This window comes from Macrotis lagotis, chromosome 2, assembly GCF_037893015.1.
Source record: "Macrotis lagotis isolate mMagLag1 chromosome 2, bilby.v1.9.chrom.fasta, whole genome shotgun sequence".
Classification (NCBI taxonomy): Eukaryota; Metazoa; Chordata; class Mammalia; order Peramelemorphia; family Peramelidae; genus Macrotis; species Macrotis lagotis.
In genome coordinates, this window is record NC_133659.1 from 162,124,950 (window position 1) to 162,145,584 (window position 20,635).

The following is a 20,635-nucleotide window of genomic DNA, read 5'->3' on the forward strand; positions in this document are numbered from 1 at the left end:
TCAAATGGGTATAGAAATCTATCTTACCCCAGAGGAAAATAGGAGAGGAAAGGGATGGGAGAAAGGGGACAGGAGGAAGCAGGGGAGGAGGAGCTGAAGGTAATAGAAGAGAGGGAAGATCATGGGAGAGAGGGATCAGATGAAACACACATGAAGAAAGACAGGGTGAAAGGGGAGAGAGAGAGCATAGAATAAATAGGGAGGATAGGATGGAGGGAAGGAAATACAGCTAGCAATAGCAACTGTGAGAAAAAATATTAAGGCAATTTCTGGACTTATGATAAAGAATGCTAACCATCCCAAAGATAGAGCTGATGGTGTCTGAATACATACTGAAGCATTTTTTTAAAAAGGGAATAATGAAGGGGATAGTTGCAGAAAAACCTGGAATTATGAGGGACTTAATGAACTTGAAGTGCTTATGTTACATCATGGGAAGATGATATTGATAACTAATATGAACGTTTTCACTTATTAGGATAGTTAGACGGAGCATATAGAGTCAAAGTGCAGAAAGGAGATGAATTTGAAGGTATAATATATATATTTTTAAATGGAGTTAATTGTTGAGAAAAAATGTACTAGGAGAATGGGAAAGAAAAGGTAGAATGGGGTAAGTCATTTCACATAAAAGAGGCAAGAAAAAGCTTTTGCAGTGGACTGGAAGAGGGGAGTAAGTGAGCCCTACTCTCATTGGAAGTGGTTCAGAAAGAGAATAATAAACACACTCAATTGGGTATAGAAATCTATCTTACCCTCCAGGAAAATAGAAGAGGAAAGGTATGGGGGGAAGGGGACAGGGGGGCAGAGAGGGGATGTAGGTGTTAAAAGAAAGGAAAGATCATGGGACAGGGTAATCAAATGCAATACACTTTTGAGGAGGGACAGGGTGAAAGGAGAGAGAGAACAGAGGAAATGTGAGTAGAGGAAATAGGATTGCAGGAAATACAGCTAGCAATAGCAACTGTGGAAAGAAATATTGAAGCAATTTCTCTGACGGACTTATGATGCCCCTTCAGTAAATTAAAGACTAGTTAAAAATTAGGGAAAATAATCAGGCTTGGAGAGGAAGGATTATTATTTAATTTACTAATTACTTTTTAATTACTATTTAAATTACAAAAATCAAAAGTAAAAATTCAGGTACTGAACTTAAGGTCTTCATACCCACACATACTTCCTTATAACAACAAAAAGGGAAAAAAAACTCCTTCCAGTGCCCGTCAAATAACTAGGAGAGGAGATGGGAATGGTTTTAGTCATTCCTGGGGCTATGTGACAGGAAGAAGCATAATACCTCCTCAGGGTAGTCTGGGTTGACAGAGGAGTTAGCCTTGGGGATCCAAGCATATTGTCTTCACCTTTCATAAGCAAAGAGAGGGAAGTTTTAGTCACAGAATGATCCTTTAGAAAACTGGATTCAAACTTCATAGTATCCATTAACTTCAAAAGAGAGATTCTCGATGCTCCCAGATGCCATATTAGGCATATAGACTGTATCTCTGCTCATATTTTTCTTGGAATTTGATACATGTTGGAGATGTTATCTCAAAAGTTTGAAGAAGAACAAAATCTTTTGTTTTTCCTCAGTGTGAAATTTGGATTTTGTATCCTGGGTGTTCATAAGTAAGTGAAATAAGATGACCCCTTCCCTAGATGCCATGCAAAGAATTCTAGAACTCCAGGGGTCCAAGCACCTAGGATGATGGGAAACAGGGAATAGGAATCCACTATTTACTCATCTAAAACAGATCTTTTGCATGTTTTCCTCCATCAAATTTTAAACTTCAGATCAGAGATTGCCTTTTTTTTTATTTGTAGCCCCAGCACTCAGCATCATACCTGGAATATTCAGTCATTTTTCAGTCAGATCTGACTGTCATAACCCTATTTGGGGTTGTCTTGGCAACAAGACAGCAATGGTTTACCATTTCCTTCTCCAGCTCATTTTACAGATGAGGAAACCGAGGCAAGCAGGGTTAAGTTACTTGTCCAGAGTCATACAACTAGTAAGTATCTGAAGTCAGATTTGAACTCAAGAAGATGAATCTTCCTAATTCCTGGGTCAGTTCTCTATCCATTGTGCCACCTAGCTACCCTGCCTGATATATGGTAGGCAATTAACAAATATTTATAGGTTGATTGACTGATCACAATATCTCAAACTCCTTCAGTCAGAAAGAACCTGATCTTCTGGTTTATTCCTCTATATCTGAGCAACATTGACATATAAATCCAGACACCCTCACTTTTGTCTAGTAGAAATGCAACCTTAAACAATTCTAACTGATCCTGATGCACTTGAAACTTTAGAGATTATCAGAAGTCTTTGTATAATACTTGATCACCTCAATTTCCATTATCTGAAGGCCAACAGGGTTAAACATCACCAATCTCCCAGGATTCTTCATTATCCTTTTTGGAGATTGGTGAATGTGGGCATAGTGTCTCTGCCAATGGCTCTATGGCTCTAGTCCCTAACAAGAGTGTTCCCTCAATTGCAAAGGGTGAGTCCCTGGCACTCCAGTTCCATTTAACCATTAGAAGTTGGATTCAATTTTATAAAAGAATATTTAATTAAAAGGTATGATCAGAAATAAAATTATTCCCCAATATGTCAAAAGCAAAATCATTTACACACATACATACACACACACATACACATACACAAACACACAAAATACCACTTCAGTCTCTGGGGAGAGAAAGGTGCTTTAGTTGACAGTTTTCTCAGTTCTTATAGTCTTCAATCTCAAGGTTTCAAGTCCCAAACTCCTCTTGATCTCAATATCAAGCACCATGATCATTCTCTGCTAGGTTAGCTGGCTAGATGCAACATTCCACTAGGAAACCTGGCTCCAGCATAACCTTGGTTTGAACTTCTGGGTTCAATGAAGTTTATTGCCAGTACTTCAGCCTGAGAAAAACACAAAACAGAACAGAAACAAAAACTCCCCAAATCACAGTGACTACTAAAACAAGAAGGAAGGAAAGACTACTTCCTCCACTTCCCAGTTCACTTCACAGTTCCAGTGCTATGTGTGAACTGGGTGTGATCTTTGTCCCATACAGTAGGAAAGAATGCATGGGAAAAAGAGAATGCCCCAGTCTAGTAATTTTTTAAAATTATAGCTTGTTCTGGCTACATAGCCAATCAAACAAGGCTACTCTCATTCACGGGGTCAGAACACAGAAAAGTAATGTGTCTCCATGTTAGGTTATCTGACCCTAAACCCAGAGCCAAAGCTCCTGATCCAAGACCCTGGGGCTCCATTATACACTTTAACCTGTTTGAAATTTGTCATCCCTGACAAATAGGGAGGGGTGAACTTTTTAATACAGTTCTTGTCCCAATTCAGAACAGGATGAAACAATCATATTTTCGTTGCTTTCTATTGTATTTCTTCCACTTTTAGTATTATCCAAGCACTCCTGGTATTGTTTGCTCTATGCCCCCACAGACATACAGAACCTCTTACCAACTAAGAATCTCTACCCAGATCAGGAGGATTTGAGACCTTGCAGTCCCAAGACCAACTTTCCACACCAGGAAATCATTGTCCTTCAGAAGCCTCTCCACTCCTGGTCCTATTAAAAAAGCAGCAAAGATAAGAATTAGAAATTAAAGTATGCCCATCTATTGGAGAATTGCCAAACAAGCTTTGGTATATGATTGTAGTGGAATAGTATTGTGCTATAAAGAAATGTCAAGAAAGATGATTTCAGAAAAACCTGGAAAGCTTTATATGAATTGATGAAAGATGAAGTGAAAAGAACCAGGAGTGGGGCAGCTAGGTGGCTCAGTGAATAGAGCACCAGCCCTGGAGTCAGGAGTACCTGGGTTCAAATCTGGTCTCAGACACTTACTAATTACCTAGCTGTGTGGCCTTGGGCAAGCCACTTAACCCCATTTGCCTTGAAAAAAACCTAAAAAAAAACAGGAGAATGTTATATACAGTATTAGCAATAATGTTTGATGAAGAACTGTGAATGACTTAACTATTCTCAGCAAGACAATGATCCAATGGGGCAGCTAGATGGTGCAGTGGATAGAACACCAGCCCTGGAGTCAGGAGTACCTGAGTTCAAATCCGACCTCAGACACTTAATAATTACCTAGCTGTGTGGCCTTGGGCAAGCTACTTAAACCCCCTTTGCCTTGCAAAAATCTGAAAGAAAAAAAAAAGACAATGATCCAAGATGATCCCAAAGGACTAAAGATGAAGAATACAACTTACCTCCAGAGAAAGAAATGATATTATTTGAATGCAAATAGAAGCTATTTTTCACTTTCTTTTTTTTCAATCCAAATAGAAGCTATTTTTCACTTTCTTTTTTTTCAATCCAAATAGAAGCTATTTTTCACTTTCTTTTTTTTTCCTTTTATTTAGGTATTCCTTTTGAGTATTACGATTTTTCCCCAATCTTACTTCCCTCCTTCCCACCCACCACAGAAGGCAATTTGCCAGGCTTTACATTGTTTCCATGGTATACATTGATCCAAATTTAATTTGATGGGAGAGAAATCATATCTTAAAGGAAGAAACATAAAGTATAAGAGATAGCAAGATCAGACAATAAGATATCAGGTTTTTTTTCTAAATTAAAGATAATAGTCCTTGGTCTTTGTTCTATCTCCACAGTTCTTTCTCTAGATACAGATGGTATTCTCCATTGCAGACAGCCCCAAATTGTCCCTGATTGTTGCACTGATGGAATGAGCAAGTCCATCGAGGCTGATCATCACCCCCATCTTGCTGTTAGAGTGTACAGTGTTTTTCTGGCTCTGGTAATCTCACTCAGGATCAGTTCATGCAAATCCCTCCAGGCTTCCCTGAATTCCCATCCCGCCTGCTTTCTAATAGAACAATAGTGTTCCATGACATACATACACCACAGTTTGCTAAGTCATTCCCCAATTGAAGAACATTTAATTGATTTCCAATTCTTTGCCATCACAAACAGGGTTGCTATGAGTATTTTTTGTACAAGTGATGATTTTACCCTTTTTCATCATCTCTTCAGGTTATATACCCAGTAGTGGTATTTGGCATAATTTCAAATTGCTGTCCAGAAAGGTTGGATGAGTTCACAGCTCCACCAACAATGTATTAATGTCTCAGATTTCATGCATCCCTTCTGAGGTGGTATCTCAGGGATTTTTAATTTGCATTTCTCCAATAAGTAATGATTTGGAGAAATTTTTCATATGACTATAGATTGCTTTGATTTCCTGAGCTGTAAAATGCCTTTGTATATCCTTTGACCATTTGTCAATTGGGGAATGGCTTGTTTTCTTAAAAATTTGACTCAGTTCTCTGTATATTTTAGAAATGAATCCTTTCTCAGAAATACTAGTTGCAAAAATTGTTTCCCAATTTACTACATTTCTTTTGATCTTGGTTACAGTGGTTTTGTCTGTGCAAAAGCTTTTTAATTTAATGTAATCAAAATTATCTAGTTTGTTTTTAATGATGATCTCTATTTCTTCCGTAGTCATAAACTGTTTCCCTTTCCATAGATCTGACAGGTAAACTGCTCCTTGATCTTCTAGTTTGCTTATAATATTGTTTTCTATGTCTAAATCCTGTATCCATTTAGATCTTATCGTGGTATGGGGTGTGAGGTGTTGGTCTAATCTAAGTTTCTTCCATACTAACTTCTAATTTTCCCAACAGTTTTTATTGAAGAGAGTTTTTATCCCAATAGCTGAACTCTTTGGGTTTATCAAACAGCAAATTACTATAATCATTTCCTGCTCTTGCACCTAGTCTATTCCACTGGTCCACCACTCTATTTCTTGGCCAATCTCAGACAGTTTTGATGACTGATGCTTTATAATATAATTTTAGATCAGGTAAGCCACCTTCTTTTGTACTTTTTTTCATTGAATCCCTGGAAACTTTTGACTTTTTATTTCTCCATATGAATTTACTTATAGCTTTTTCTAACTCATTAAAGTAATTTTTTGGAATTTTGATTGGTAGGGCACTAAACAGGTAGTTTAGTTTTGATAGAATTGTCATTTTTAATATATTACCTCAACCTATCCATGAGCAGTTGATGTTTGTCCAGTTATTTAAAACTGATTTTATTTGAGTGAGAAGTGCTTTGTAATTGTTTTCAAAAAATTTCTGAGTCTGCCTTGGCAGATAGACTCCCAGGCATTTTATATTTTCTGAGGTTACTTTGAATAGGAGTTCTCTTTCTAGCTCTTCCTGCTGTATCTTGCTAGACATATAAAGAAAAGTTGAGGATTTATGAGGGTTTATTTTATATCCTGCAACTTTGCTAAAATTACTAATTGTTTCCAGTAGTTTTTTGGATGATTTCTTGGGATTCTCTAGGTATACCATTATCTGCAAAGAGTGAGAGTTTTGGCTCTTCCTTCCCAACTCTAATTCCTTCAATTTGTTTTTCTTCTCTTATTGCTGAAGCTAGCATTTCTAAAACAATATTAAATAGTAGTGGTGATAATGGGCATCCTTATTTCACCCCCTGATCTTATTGGGAATGCCTCTAACCTCTCCCCATTGAATATAATGTTTGTTGATGGTTTCAGATAGATATTGCTTATTATTCTAAGGAACTGTCCATTTATTCCTACACTCTCTCTAATGTTTTTAGTAGGAATAGGTGCTATATTTTGTCAAAAGTTTTTTCAGCATCTATTGATATAATCATATAATTTCTGATAGGTTTGCCATTGATATGATTAATTATACTAGCAGTTTTCCTAATATTTAACCAACCCTGCATTCCTGAGATAAATCCTACTTGGTCATAATGTATTATCCTAGTGATAACTTGTTGTAATCATTTTCTAAGATTTTATTTGAGATTTTTGCATCTATATTCATCAGGGAGATAGATATATAATTTTCTTTCTGTGTTTAACTCTTCTGGTTTAGGCATCAGCACCATATTGGTGTCATAGAAAGAGTTAGACAGAGTTCCATCTTTTCCTATTTTTCCAAAAAGTTTATATAGAATGGGAGCCAATTGTTCCTTAAATGTTTGATAGAATTCTCTTGTGAATCCATCTGGCCCTGGAGATTTTTTCTTAGGGAGTTCAATGATGGCTTTTTGAATTTCTTTTTCTGAGATAGGGTTGTTTAGGTATTTAATCTCCTCTTCATTTAACCTGGGCAACTTATATTTTTGTAAATATTCATCCATTTCACTTGCATTGTCAAATTTATTGGCATAGAGTTGGGCAAAATAATTCTGAATTTTTATTTTAATTTCCTCCACATTGGTGGGAGTTCACCTTTTTCATTTATGATAGTAACAATTTGGCTTTCTTGTTTCTTCTTTTAATCAAATTGACCAGAGGTTTATCAATTTTATTGATTTATTCATAAAACCAACTCTTGGTTTTATTTATTAATTCAATAGATTTTTTTCTTTTGATATTATTAAATTCTCCTTTAATTTTTAGAATTTCTAATTTGATATTTAACTGGGAGTTTTTAATTTGTTCTTTCTCTAATTTTTTAGTTGCATATTTATTTCATTGATTTCCTCTTTCTCTAATTTATTCATGTAAGCATTTAAAGATATAATAAATCCCCTGACAGCCTCTTTTAATGAATCCCATAGGTTTTGGTATGTTGTTTCATTATTGTCCTTATCTAGGATAAAATAATTAATTCTTTCTATAACTTGTTGTTTGATCCACTCAATATTTAACGTGAGGTTATTCAGTTTCCAATTAGTTCTGGGTCTATATCTCCCTGGCCCAATATTGCATGTGACTTTTATTATGATCTGAGAAAGATGTTTCACTATTTCTACCTTTCTGCAATTTATTATTAGATTTTTATGCCCTAGTACATGATCAATTTTTGTATAAGTGCCTTGTACTGCAGAGAAAAAGGTATATTCCTTTCTATCCCCATTCAATTTCCTCCATAAGTCTATCATACCTAGGTTTTCGAACAATCTATTTACTCCTTTAACTTCTTTCTTGTTTATTTTATGATTTGATTTATCTAAATCTGAAAGCAGGAAGTTGAGGTTTCCCACTAGTAGAGTTTTGCTATCTATGTCTTCCTGTAGTTCTTTCAGCTTCTCCTCTAAGAATTTGGATGCTATTCCCATAGGTGCATACATATTCAGTATTGAAATCACTTTATTGTTTATGGTACCTTTTAGAAGGATGTAGTTTTCTTTTTAATAATATCTATTTTTGCAGTTGCTTTATATAAGATAAGGATTGCTACCCCTGCTTTTTTCACTTCAGCTGAAGTAAAATATATTTCGCTCCAACCTTTTACCTTTATTCTATATGTATCTCTCTGCTTCAAATGAGTTTCTTGTAAGCAGCATATTGCAGGATTCTAGCTTTTAATCTACTCTGCTATTTGCTTATGTTTTAAGGGAAAGTTTGTCCCATTCACATTAAAAGTTATAATTAGTAACTCTTTATTGCCCTCTATGCTATTTTCCCTCTGTTTGTATTTCCTCCATTTTCCCTTTTATCCATATTCTGTAGTATTTTGTTTCTGAATACTGCCCCCTACAGTGTGTTTGCTCTCCTATATCGACCCCCCCCCTTTCTTTCCCCTTTCCCTTTTTTTCCTTTTCCCTTCCCTTCCTTCTGTTAGTTTCCCTTTTTCTCCCTCCGTCTCCATTCCCCCTCCCCTTTCTCCTTTTAATTCTTGAAATATAAGTTTTTTTTAAGTTAACTGAGTGTGTGTGTGTAAGTTAACTTTAAGCCAAGTCTGATGAGAGGAAGAGTCAGGTGTTTCTCATCTCCTCCCTTCTTCCCCTCTATTACCATAGGTTTTTTTGTACCTCTTAATGTAATGAGATTTACCCCATTCAATCCCGTCCCTCCTCTCATCTCCTTCCTGTCCCCCTTTTTAAGGAGGAAGTGTTTTTAAATCATTCTATCTGAGTCATAGAAAATCCTGAGTATTCATCACTTCTGGCTAAGTATATTCTCTCTAATAGAGTTACAATTCTTAAGAGTTATGAGACTCTTTTTTCCCATGCTGGGATATAGCCAGTTTCATCTTATTGGATAGCAGGTTTTTTTCTTTATCCCCCCCCCCTTCTTTTGCCTTTTCATGTGTCTCTTGAACCTCCTGTTTGATGTCCAAATTTTCTATTTAGCTCTGGTTTTTTCATCAGGAACTGTTGGAAGTCTTCCATTTTGTTAAATGTCCATCTTTTCCACTAAAAGAGAAGACTCAGCTTGCCAGATAGTGGATTCTTGGCTGCATTCCAAGCTCCCATACTCTTCAGAATATCTCATTCCAGGCCCTTTGAACCATTAATGTTGATGCAGCCAGGTCCTGTATAATCCTTACTGTGGCTCCTTGGTATCTAAAATGTTTCTTTCTGGCTGTTTGCAGGATTTTCTCTTTTATCTGACAGTTCTGGAATTTGGTCACAACATTCCTTGGTGTTTTCATTTTAGGATTTCTTTCTGGAGGGGACTGATGTATTCTTTCAATTACTATTTTGCCCACTGGGTTCCATGATATCAGGGCAATTTTCCATCACTAAATCCTGTAATATTAAGTCTAGGCTTTTTTTCTCTTCAATGCTTTCAGGAAGACCTATAATTCTCAGGTTGTCCCTTCTTGATCTATTCTCAAGGTCAGTGATTTTGCTGATGAGGTATTTTACATTTTCTTCTATTTTTTCTATTTTTTGCTTTTGTTTAACAGTCTCTTGCTGTCTCATGAAGTCATTAATTTCCACAGACTCCATTCTTTTTTTTAGAAAAGAATTTTCTTCATTTATCTTTTGCAACTCCTTTTCCATTTGGTCAGTTCTATTTTTGAAAGAGTTTTCCATTTGACCAATTGAGGTTTTGAGAGAATTATTTTCTTTTTGTATTTGCCCAATTGAGGATCTGAGAGAATTATTCTCATTTTGTATTTGTCCAATTGTATTTTCCAGTGATTTGTTTTCTTGTTGCAAGGTGTTAATCTTCTCTTGGGTTTCTTTTCCCAAATTTTCCAATTGATTTTTAAACTCCTTCCTTATTTCTTCAAAGAAGTCTTTCTGTGCTGGAGACCAGATAATATTCTCTTCAGTGGTTCTAGGTCTCTCTGAGTTGGGGTCTTTTCCTTCCAAGAATTTTTCTATGGACCCTCCTTTGCACTGACCTTTCATCATTATTCTAAGACTGGTTCACAGAGGTGTTGGTGTTGGGATCCCTAGAGGTTTTACTCACTGAGTGTAGTATCTCCAGATGTCCAGTAGGGAGTGCTATAGGTTTTGGTCACTTAGTGTAATATCTCCAGCTGACCAGTAGGTGGTGCTGGTTGCTTTCTCTGGAGTGTTGGTGTCCTTGACTGAGGCTCTCTCCCTTGGCCTGGAGGGAGTGACTGAAGCTGTTAAATACTTTTGTCTTTCATCAATAGTGGGCTATAGGGGCAGCTAGGTGGCACAGTAGATAGAGCACCAGCCCTGGAGTCAGGAGTACTTGAGTTCAAATCCGGTCTCAGATGCTTAATAATTACCTAGCTGTGTGGCCTTGGGCAAGCCACTTAATCCCATTGCCTTGCAAAAAAAAACTAAAAAAAAAAATAGTGGGCTATACCCTAGGGTGAGGTGATTACTCTCCCTATTGCCAGCTGAGTGGTTCTACTGATTGGCCTTAGCCTGGGGCAGAGGTAGTCTGTAATTGTGTTTGTTCTGGGAAGAGGCTTCAGCTGAAATGGAGGTGTGGACTCTGAGCTCCTCCCCACCAGTGGAGCCCATAGATGATGTCTGCAGCACTCCCCCCCATTGGGAACTCTACCTCTATCCCTGCCAGCAAGCTCCTGAGGGTCAGTGCCAACACCAATGCCTCTGTTCCCTAGTTGACCCAAGCCCCCATGGTCAACCAAGCTCTAGCCCCATGACTGATCAGGATAATCTGAGGTTGATCCAGGTTCCCAGTCTCACCCAGTCCTGTGCTCCCAACAGAGTCTGCCCTCTGTGCCCAGATTTACCCACAATTGCGGAAGACAAATCCTGAGGTAGATGTTCTTCTCCTGGCTTTTCTTTCTGGGTTTTGTTGATTGGATTTCTGTTAAGATGTTTGTTTCATATCATATATGGTGGGGGGGGGGGGGGATCAGGAGATTTTAGAACTGTGCCTGTCCTCTCTCTGCCATCTTGGCCCTTATTTGGGTATTCTTGTACAAAAATGACTAATATGGAATTGTTTTACATAATTGTACATGTACAACTTATATCTGATTGCTTACCATCTCAGAAAAGGTCGGGGGTGGGGCACAGAGGGAAGAATAGAATTTGGAACACCAAACTTCAAGTAAAAAATGTTTGAACAGCAAAGGAAGAAAGTAAACAAAATGTTTTGTTTTGTTTTAATATACTGAGAAGAGCAGAAAGAAAGTCAGAAGTGGACAAAACAAGCAGGGCAGTGGTACCATTTAATTTTTTTAATTTTATTTTTTGGTATTTGGTCATTTTTCAGTCATCTTCAACTCTTCATGACCCCACTTGGGATTTTCGTGGCAGAAATACTAAAATAGTTTGTCATTTCTTCTCCAGCTCATTTTACAAATGAAGAAACTGAGACAAATAGGATTAAATGACTTGCCCAGGATCACACAGCTAGCAAGTATCTGAAGTTACATTTGAACTCAGGAAGATGAGTCTTCCTTTCTCTAGGCACAGCACTCTATCCATTACACCATCACTTTGAAAGAAAAACAAGTTATATGTGATAGAAATTATTTCAAATACTGTCCTCTTTTTCTGTTCTTTTTTATATTGAAATATTTATGTGTTAATATTTGTTAAATTCATAATTAAAAATTTGAATTGGGGTCACAGGATGAGATTTCTCAACATTTTACTCAGAGTTAAATGGAAGAAATTAAGTGGAATAGTGGACTAAGAATTTTATAACCCCAGGGGCATGACCAAACTAATATATCTACATGTAAAATTTTGCTGATTTTGGACTTACATCCAGTGGAGGTCTATATGTGTAGACAGAGATGGGTAGCAAACTTTGCTATGTCTCTCTGGTTAATTAGTCTCTCCCAGAATTTTCACCTGGGAACATTAACTGACTTGTACTCCTCTCATTTGCAAGTATCAGACTCCCAAAGGCATCTATCATAGAACATATTTTATTTAGTTTCATTTGCCAACCTCAGTTCATTCTGAATTTTAACATTCCTAATACTATTATTACAGGACCTTGTCAACATTTTTGCATACTTTTTTCTATTGCATCATCTTGCTTACATATTCTTTATGTTTTTATATTTTAAGTTGGGTGATGTTTGCTGCTCAAGCATATCAATCTCTTCAGACAAATTTTCTTCCTGATTTTAATTGTTTCTCTTTGTGAAATTGTCAGAATTTCACTCTTGGATATTCTGAAGCATTTTGCTCCATAGGATCATTTTACCATCTTTCTTCTGAATCTTTTCAAATCTATTTTCTCAAAATTCAGCACTCACACCTTCCACTCATAGTCCCTTAATTTATCACAAACTCCAGGATGGAGTCATCACTTCTCTTCAAGGTTCCCATAATTTCCACCCCAGCACAAGTTCTTCTGCTAATGAGAATCAGAATCCAGAATAGAATTTCCCCTTGTTGGTTCTTTCATCTTTTGAAGGATGAAAATATTTCACTGCTTTTGATTAGAACATTGAGATTCAATGAAGTAACTTGCCCCCTGGCAAGGACTGAGCAAATCCATTCCACCAGACATAAGACAAACCCCTAACAACAAGATAATAAATCCCTGCCCTAACCTGAAAATATTATGTCTTTGAACTACTGTCCCTCATCTGTTTGTCCTTAATTACCTTTTCTTTGATCTCTGAGTTCCTGTCCCCATCAGTATCTCCTTAAATACCTCATTTTTCTGCACCTTTTTAAAGCTCACTCACTCCTTAGTTGAGTTGCTCATCTTCCTTTGGAAGGGAGTAGCAAGCACATTTGGGGGAAGTGTGATCTCCCAAATAATTCTACACACCCCTATGTCCATTTTTGTTGCTTTTCCCCTGGTTGGTTTGTCTTCCTTTGGGAGATCAGCCCATTTTGGTGGGGGGGGGCATAATCCCCCAAATAACTTCTCTTTGCCTCTTTTCCTTTCCTTATTTTCTCATGTCAGCTGTTGCTGCTGTTGCTACTGCTGCTAATCTAGCTCTCCCTTAGCTTCTGCTAACCATAGCAATACTTTAAATAAATTTTTTTTGTTTCTAAATTCTTCTGGATCAGAGTCAATCTTTTAAGTGAATTCTTTCACATTCGCTAGAACCCCTGAAATTTTTAGCCAACCACATTTCCCAACAACACTTGATCATATGGATTGCATTTCACTTTTCTTGTTTTTAATTCTCAGTCCTTGGCACAGTGCCTAGTACATCATGGACATTTAAAAGTTTATTGACTGATCTCTGAGACAAGGAGTTTGAATTAGCTCAGAGTACAAATATCTTTGGTAGTCAACCAGTAACACTGAGCATTTCTTGGCTACCAGATGGCCCTGGAATTAGACACCTTTTAATCCACTGCACCATCCCTATAGGATGGGGCAGCTAGGTGGTGCAGTGAATAGAGCAACAGCCCTGATCAGAAATTAATCAATAAACAGCTATTATGTGCCTATTATGTGTTAGGTGTCATGCTAAAAACTGGATATACAAAAATAAACAAAATACAAAATACACTTCCTGCCCTCAAAGAATTTATAATCTAATGGAAGAGATTAGAATCTAATGGAAACAGAGCATCAACAGTGAACTGACCAAGGAAAGTAGGCATCTGACTGCTCTATCAAATAGTACTTGCTACAGAGGCCCTGGAAAGGTGAAGAGAGGGGAATAGGGACTCCTAGTGCAAAAAACTTAACCCAGTCTTTATTTATTTGTTTGTTTATTTTTTCCATCACATACAACAGTAGTTTTCAACAATCATTTTTTGCTAGGTTTTGAGTTTTACATTTTTCTCCCTCCTTTCTTTCCCCCAACCCCCTGAAAGAAAGCAATCTAATATAGGCCATTCATGTACAACCATGCTAAACATAGATCCATATTAATCATGTTGTGAAAGAAGAATCAAATTGGGGGGGGGAAAAAGCATTAGAGGAAAAAAATCTGACAACTTTTAAAAATTAAATACTCTGCCTTTAAACTCCACAGTTCTTTCTCTGGATATGGGTGGTATTTTTGATCACAAGTCTTTTAGAATTGTCTTTGATTATTGTGCTACTGAAATGAACAAGTCCATCATAGATCATCACCCAATGTTGCTGTTAGTGTATAGTGTTCTGATTCTTCTCACTTCACTCAGCATCAGTTCATGCAAGTCTTTCCAGGCTATTCTGAAGTCCCATCCCTAATGATTTTATATGGAATAAAAGTGTTCCATCATATTCATTCATATACCTCAATTTATTCAGCCATTCCCCAAATGATAGGCATCCCTTCAATTTCCAATTTTTTGCCACTATAAAAAGAACTACTGTAAATACTTGTGTACATGTGGGTCTTTTACCCTTCCTGTCTCTGACATATAAACCAAGAACAAGAGGTAGAAGGCAAGAGGTGACTTTGGTGAAACTGAGTGAAGTACAGAAGAAGCATCTCCTTTACCTGTAGCTATAAACAGAAATAACCACATACCACAAGCAAGACTATAGCAGGGTCCCAAGAAGAGTGGGATGGGGGGAGGGAGAGTCTAACATTAATTACCTCAAGGTCAAGGCTTTTAAGTTTTGTCTCTGAAATTCTTGACATAATCTTAGCCCAGAAATTCTATTACCTTATCTCTAAATAAGGCTATAGCTTGTCCAACGAACAAAGGAAACCTAGCCTCTCCTGCCCTCTACGTCTTCAGTTCATAGAGTCCTTTTTTTGTTGTTGCAAAACAGTGGGGTTAAATATCTTGCCCAAGGTCACACAGTTAGGTAACTATTAAGAATCTGAGATTGGATTTGAACTCATGTCCTCCTGTCTTCAGGGCCAGTGCTCTAGTCACAGCACCACCTAGTTGCTCTGCCACCTAGCTGCCCTCATAGAGTCTTACTGTTGGAAAATACCAAAAGGCCATCTAGTCCAATACTCTATTGAATCATAAACTCTTATTACAATGTTCCTGACAAATAATTCTTTAACTTGCACTTGAATTCTTCTGGGTTGTGGGAGCTCCCAATAAGCTGAGACTGGAAAGGAGATCTAAGGACTAGAGGGAAAAAAGTACATTTAGGTTGGTGGGGGAAAAAAGTAGCAAAAAATGAGACAGAACAGCTTCATTCATGGTGTAATAGTTAAGAATACTAGATTTTGAATCAAAGAATCTTTTTTAGTTCAAAAATCATTTTTATCATTTAACACCTGCTAGACAAATCATTTAGTACCTCCAGGCTTCAGTTTCCTCATCTGTAAAATAGGAAAGGAGATTAGATTGGATGGACCCTGAGGTCCCTACCATCTCAGCCTATAATACTGTGACTTGCAATAAATTTCTAGGGATGATGGGGTGGCTAGGTGGCGTAGTAGATAAAGCACTGGCCTTGGAGTCAAGAGTACCTGGGTTCAAATCCAGTCAGACACTTAATAATTACCTAGCTGTGTGGCCTTGGACAAGCCACTTAACCCCATTTGCCTTGCAAAAAAGCCTAAAAAAAAAAATTTCTAGGGATGGATGGGGCAATGAAAATGGACAATATAAAGGATTATAATAGCATCTCCATTGTGCTTTAAAGTTTTTGAAATAATATATAATATTACCTCTTTTAACCTAAAAAAACTAACACATACACACACACACACACACACACACACACACACACGCATGCACACAGACAAACCCCTCAGGAAAATCAGTGCTCTTATTATCCATCTTACAGATTGAGGAAACTGGGTCAGATAGAGGTTAAATGACTCATCCAGAATGTGAAAGTCTGTTTTTCTCCCTTGAATAACAAATATGAATCTCCTCATTGTATTAAGGGTCACTAGATGGCAAAGACATTCTGGAGGGGAGAAGATTCCCATACTTTGTAAAGGTATTTAGAATAACTGATAAGGGGGCAGCTAGGTGGCACAGTGGATAGAGCACCAGCCCTGGAGTCAGGAGTACCTGAATTCAAATTTGGCCTCAGACACTTAATAATTGCCTAGCTGTGTGGCCTTGGGCAAGCCACTTAACCCCCTTTGCCTTGCAAAAAAAAAAAACTAAAAAAAAAAAGAATAATTGATAAGGCATAAAAATCCTGAGTTGGGGAGATACCTAACTGAATGGAATGTCTGATATGTTCAGGCCCACCATGTCCCCAGACCATTCAGGACTTTCTCTACTATACCCCTCCATTATTTACCTCACATACCCCCTTTTCCAGTTTCCTTATATGTATTGTCTCCTGCCATTAGACTGTAAGGAATTTGAAGGCAAAGACTACTCTTCTTTCATTTGTATTCATATTCCCAGCACTTTGAACAATTTATACTAGTTTACATGATGCTTTAAACTTAATAAAGTGATTATAAATATTACTTCCTTTATCCTAAAAAAAAATAATAAACTGGAAAAACAGTGCTCTTTTTATCCCCATTTTACAGATTGAGGAAACTGGACCAGATTATAAATGACTCATCTAGAATGGGGAAGTCTGCTTTTCTCTCTTGAATAACCCCATTGTTTCAAGGGTCACTGAAACACAGACAACTCAGAGGGTGGAGATTTCCATGCTTAATAAATAAAATAAATGTTTAATAAATGTGACTGAGGAAAAGAACTAAAATCCATAAAGAACTTTTCAAGTTAGAATAATGGAGTGAATCTAATAAAAGTAAAGGCTTACCAGAAAGTTCAAGAAATCAACTTAACAAGTTTACAGTAGGAGAGGCATGTTACGGGGCAGGTTTAATAGCCTCAGGATGAGTCAGCAGTGTGATATGACGGTCAAAGAGAATCTCAATGCAATCTCATATTGCATTAAGAGAGGCATAGTGTCTGAGAACAGAAAGGCTATAACTCCATTGAACTCTGCCAGGGTCAGAACACACCTGAAGTACCATAGACAATTCTGAGAACCACATTTTAGAAAGTATCCTGAGAAACAGAAGATTATCCACAGGCTGGCAAGCAAGATGGTGTCAGCCTGAATAAAGAACACTGCTCAAGTAGTGACAACAAAGATCTTTTAATTCAGTCAAGGGGATTGCAATCCTTGGTCACCTGAAGTGCCCAAGGGAGGCAGGGTTATATATATTTCAATAGGGAGGGAGTTTTCATGGGAGGTATTGTCTCAAAAGCTAAAATCCATATAAATAGCTTGGGAGGTTCAGGAGTAGTAACAGGACTGGACTCTTTTTTCTATTTTTTTAACTGATTTTAATAGTCTCCTTTAAATTGGTCTTGATGTCCTCAGAATATATATATACTTCTGGGATCAGGCAAGTTATATTCTGCAATCTTGGACATGGGTTAAATAAAGTCTTCTAGGTAATGTCATATGCTGATAGTTAAAGAAAATAGAAATGTTTAGGGAGTTATGTGGCACAGTGAATAGAGAACTGTGATTGAGGTCAGGAAGACCTGAGCTCAAATTTGACTTCAGAAACTTAATATCTGTGTGACTCCAAGTAAGCCATTTAATTTCAGTTTGCCTCAGTTTCCTAATTGATAAAATAAGATGCAGGGTTGTTTGGGGACCAAAAGAGTTAATATTTTTAATCCACTTAGCATAGTGCCAGGCATATTGTAAGCCCCATATTAATGTGAGCTATTATTATTGGAAACAATTTAGGAGGGCATGATGATTGGCTTCAAGTGTTCAAATAGATATTATGTGAAAAGCACCTGAGTTCAAATTCAGACTCAGATACTTAATAATTGCCTAGCCACAAGTCACTTAACCCTGTTGCCTTAAATTAAAAATAAATGAAATTTTTAAAAAATTAGAGATTCAAAAGAGGAAGGGTCTATCCCCTTCATTAGAGATCTTCAGAGAATAGATAAACATTTGTACAAGAAGTTACAGAAATGATTCTTATTTAAGTAATTTGAACTAGAAGATGTTTGAGGTTTTCTGCTCAGAGATTCTACAGTTCTTTGAACCCTGGTGACTCACTAGCCAGCTGAAAAGAAGCTGCTGCAGAGATATTTGCTAGCAGGGGAGGTAGGTTGAAAACTCAGGGTATTTTAGCCTTAGACCATTTCTGACGTATTAAGCAGAAGCATGAAGTGAGAGACAGGGGGAGGTTGTGGTAAGGTAGAAGAAAAGTATTGCCCAACCCACCTTGTCCAAACTCTGAGCAAAAATGACCACAAACCACAGCTCTGACTACTAAGGTTTCAAGCAGCTTGGGTCTGGAGAATGAAAAATCAAGTTTCCTCAAGACTGAGACTTTTAGTTCTTGCCTGTCAAATTTTTTTTAATTACAGATTTTAATTGAGTTTTACAATTTTTCCCCTCAATCTTACTTCCCTCCCCCCATCCCCCCACAGAAAGCAATCTGTCAGTCTTTACTTTGTTTCCATGTTGGACATTGATACTAATTGAGTGTGATGAGAGAGAAATCATATGTTAAGGAAGAGACAAAAAGTATAAGAGATAACAAGATCAGACAATAAAATATCTGGTTTTTTCTAAATTAAAGGGAATAGTCCTTGAACTTTGTTCAAACTCCACGATTCTTTATCTGGATACAGATGGCACTCTCCATTGCAGACAGCCCAAAATTGTCCCTGATTGTTGCACTGATGGAATGAGCAAGTCCATCAAGGCTGATCATCACCCCCATGTTGCTGTTAGGGTGTACATTGTTTTTCTGGTTCTGCTCATCTCACTGAGCATGCAAATCCCTCCACTGCCTGTCAAATTTTTAACCTTATCACACTGGAAGGAAACATGAGTAGTCATCTTGGATATTGGCCTGCTTTGAAAAAATTGTTCCTCTATCCCTTGCAGACCAATGGATAAAAGGTACCCTATCCTGGTGCACTTCCACTTTATGGTATCTTAGATTCATTGGGAACTTTAGAAATTATCTCACCTAACACTTTTTTTTATTTTTTTCAATGCAGTAGGGTTAAGTGACTTGCCCAAGGTGACACAGCTAGGTAATTATTAAGTGTCTGAGACCAGATTTGAACTCAAGGTGTCCTGACCCCAAGGCTGGTGCTGTCCATTGCATTTTCCAACCAAAGAGATCCAAGAAATTTTTTTTATAGCTTTAGGAGAAGAAGGGGAGGAGATAAGTGAGGTAGCAAGAATAGGTCATGAGATACCATGGCCCTTGACAACCCCAGAAAGAAATGTCACTTCATTCTGGCTGTTTTGCTTTCAAGCCATGAATCCCAATGGAAGTGGGCAAGGACACTTGAAACTGAAAAACCTCACTAAAGTTTGACTTTAATGAAAAACAAAGTTATATTAACACCTAATATATGCCTACAGTCTTTGACAGGGAGCTCAGTGGAACAGAGCTCAAAGAGGTTTTGTGGGGGGGGGGGGTGGAATATAACTACACTTTTACACAATCAGAAGGCAGAATCTGAAACATCACCTCCACCTTGTCCAATCAAATACCTCTATGGACCCCAATATAGGATGAGGCCATGAGGAGCTACCTATGAAATTTGGAAGGCAATCTTTGTTTTTTTAAGTTGACATTTTCCATTCAAATTTGTATCTTTCTTAAAGTCAAGGTTTGTCTTTTACAATTGAGGAAGCTCTCTTTTTTTATTTCTTTGGATAGCTTATTGTTTTGCTGATTGTCTAGACTTAAAGGATGGAATAATCCTATGTCATTTTAGGCTTTGAGTTAGGTGTTAAAATATTTACAGTATGGCTAGAAAATTTAGAAATTACTAAATCCAAATTGCATTTTATAGTTAAGAAAACTGAAGCCTAAAAAGACCAAGTTATTTGCTAAAGGTCACAGTCAACATTTGAATATAAACCCTTTTAATCTACCCTTCCACTGTGCCATTTATCAACTGTTTCAATATTGTGCTAGACTTGGCGGTTACAGATTCATGTAAAACAATCCCTACTTTAGAAACTTAAGTTTCATAAGGGTAAACCAAATGTAAAGAAAAAATATATCTGGAATAAATCTGGAAATTCTCTCCAACACTACCTATAACTCATTCCATGTACTCCCTTAAGACATTCAAAAGAATGTCCACTCAATAAGCTAGTGGCTTTCAATTTCTCCTGTTACGTCAAGGATAGCAGTGGAGCACTGGTTCCAACTGTTTTCCTTTACCCTTGACACATAAACAACCCATCTCCATCAAACAATTCTTTGCTGAAGTCATTTCTCCCATTCTTTGCAATTTCCCCATTGGTTATAAAAAAGTTTCAGCCTCTTCTCACCCAACCCTATACCTCATTGCCTCTTGCATTATATTCATTTTTAATCCTACGGTCCACTGAATTCTTTATTTCATTGTCCTGAAATTTGTATTAAAAAAAAATAAGTCATTGCTTGCATTGCAATATAAGTGAGTATTAAATTAGACAACACATTCTTGATATAGCCACTTAGTCTATTCTATGTAGATGTTAAAAGCAAATGTTTTAGTTACTATTAATCTTTCAATAGGCTCACAATATTTGTGATATTTTGATATTTGAGTCCAACAGCATCCATCTACCAACAGCACCCTCTAATTCCAGAGGAATTCT

General features: G+C 37.1%; 1 protein-coding gene across 1 annotated transcript in view; it reads right to left on the minus strand.

Moving 5' to 3' along the window:
- Window positions 1–1,176: 1,176 nt before the first annotated feature.
- The window catches only part of LOC141513401 (SLAM family member 5-like), a 63,780-nt gene continuing 44,321 nt past the window's right edge, over window positions 1,177–20,635 (minus strand). Inside the window, exon 9 of the transcript XR_012475788.1 lies at window positions 1,177–3,588. The gene's annotated coding sequence lies outside the window, so the exon portion shown is untranslated. The remainder of the gene's footprint in view (window positions 3,589–20,635) is intronic.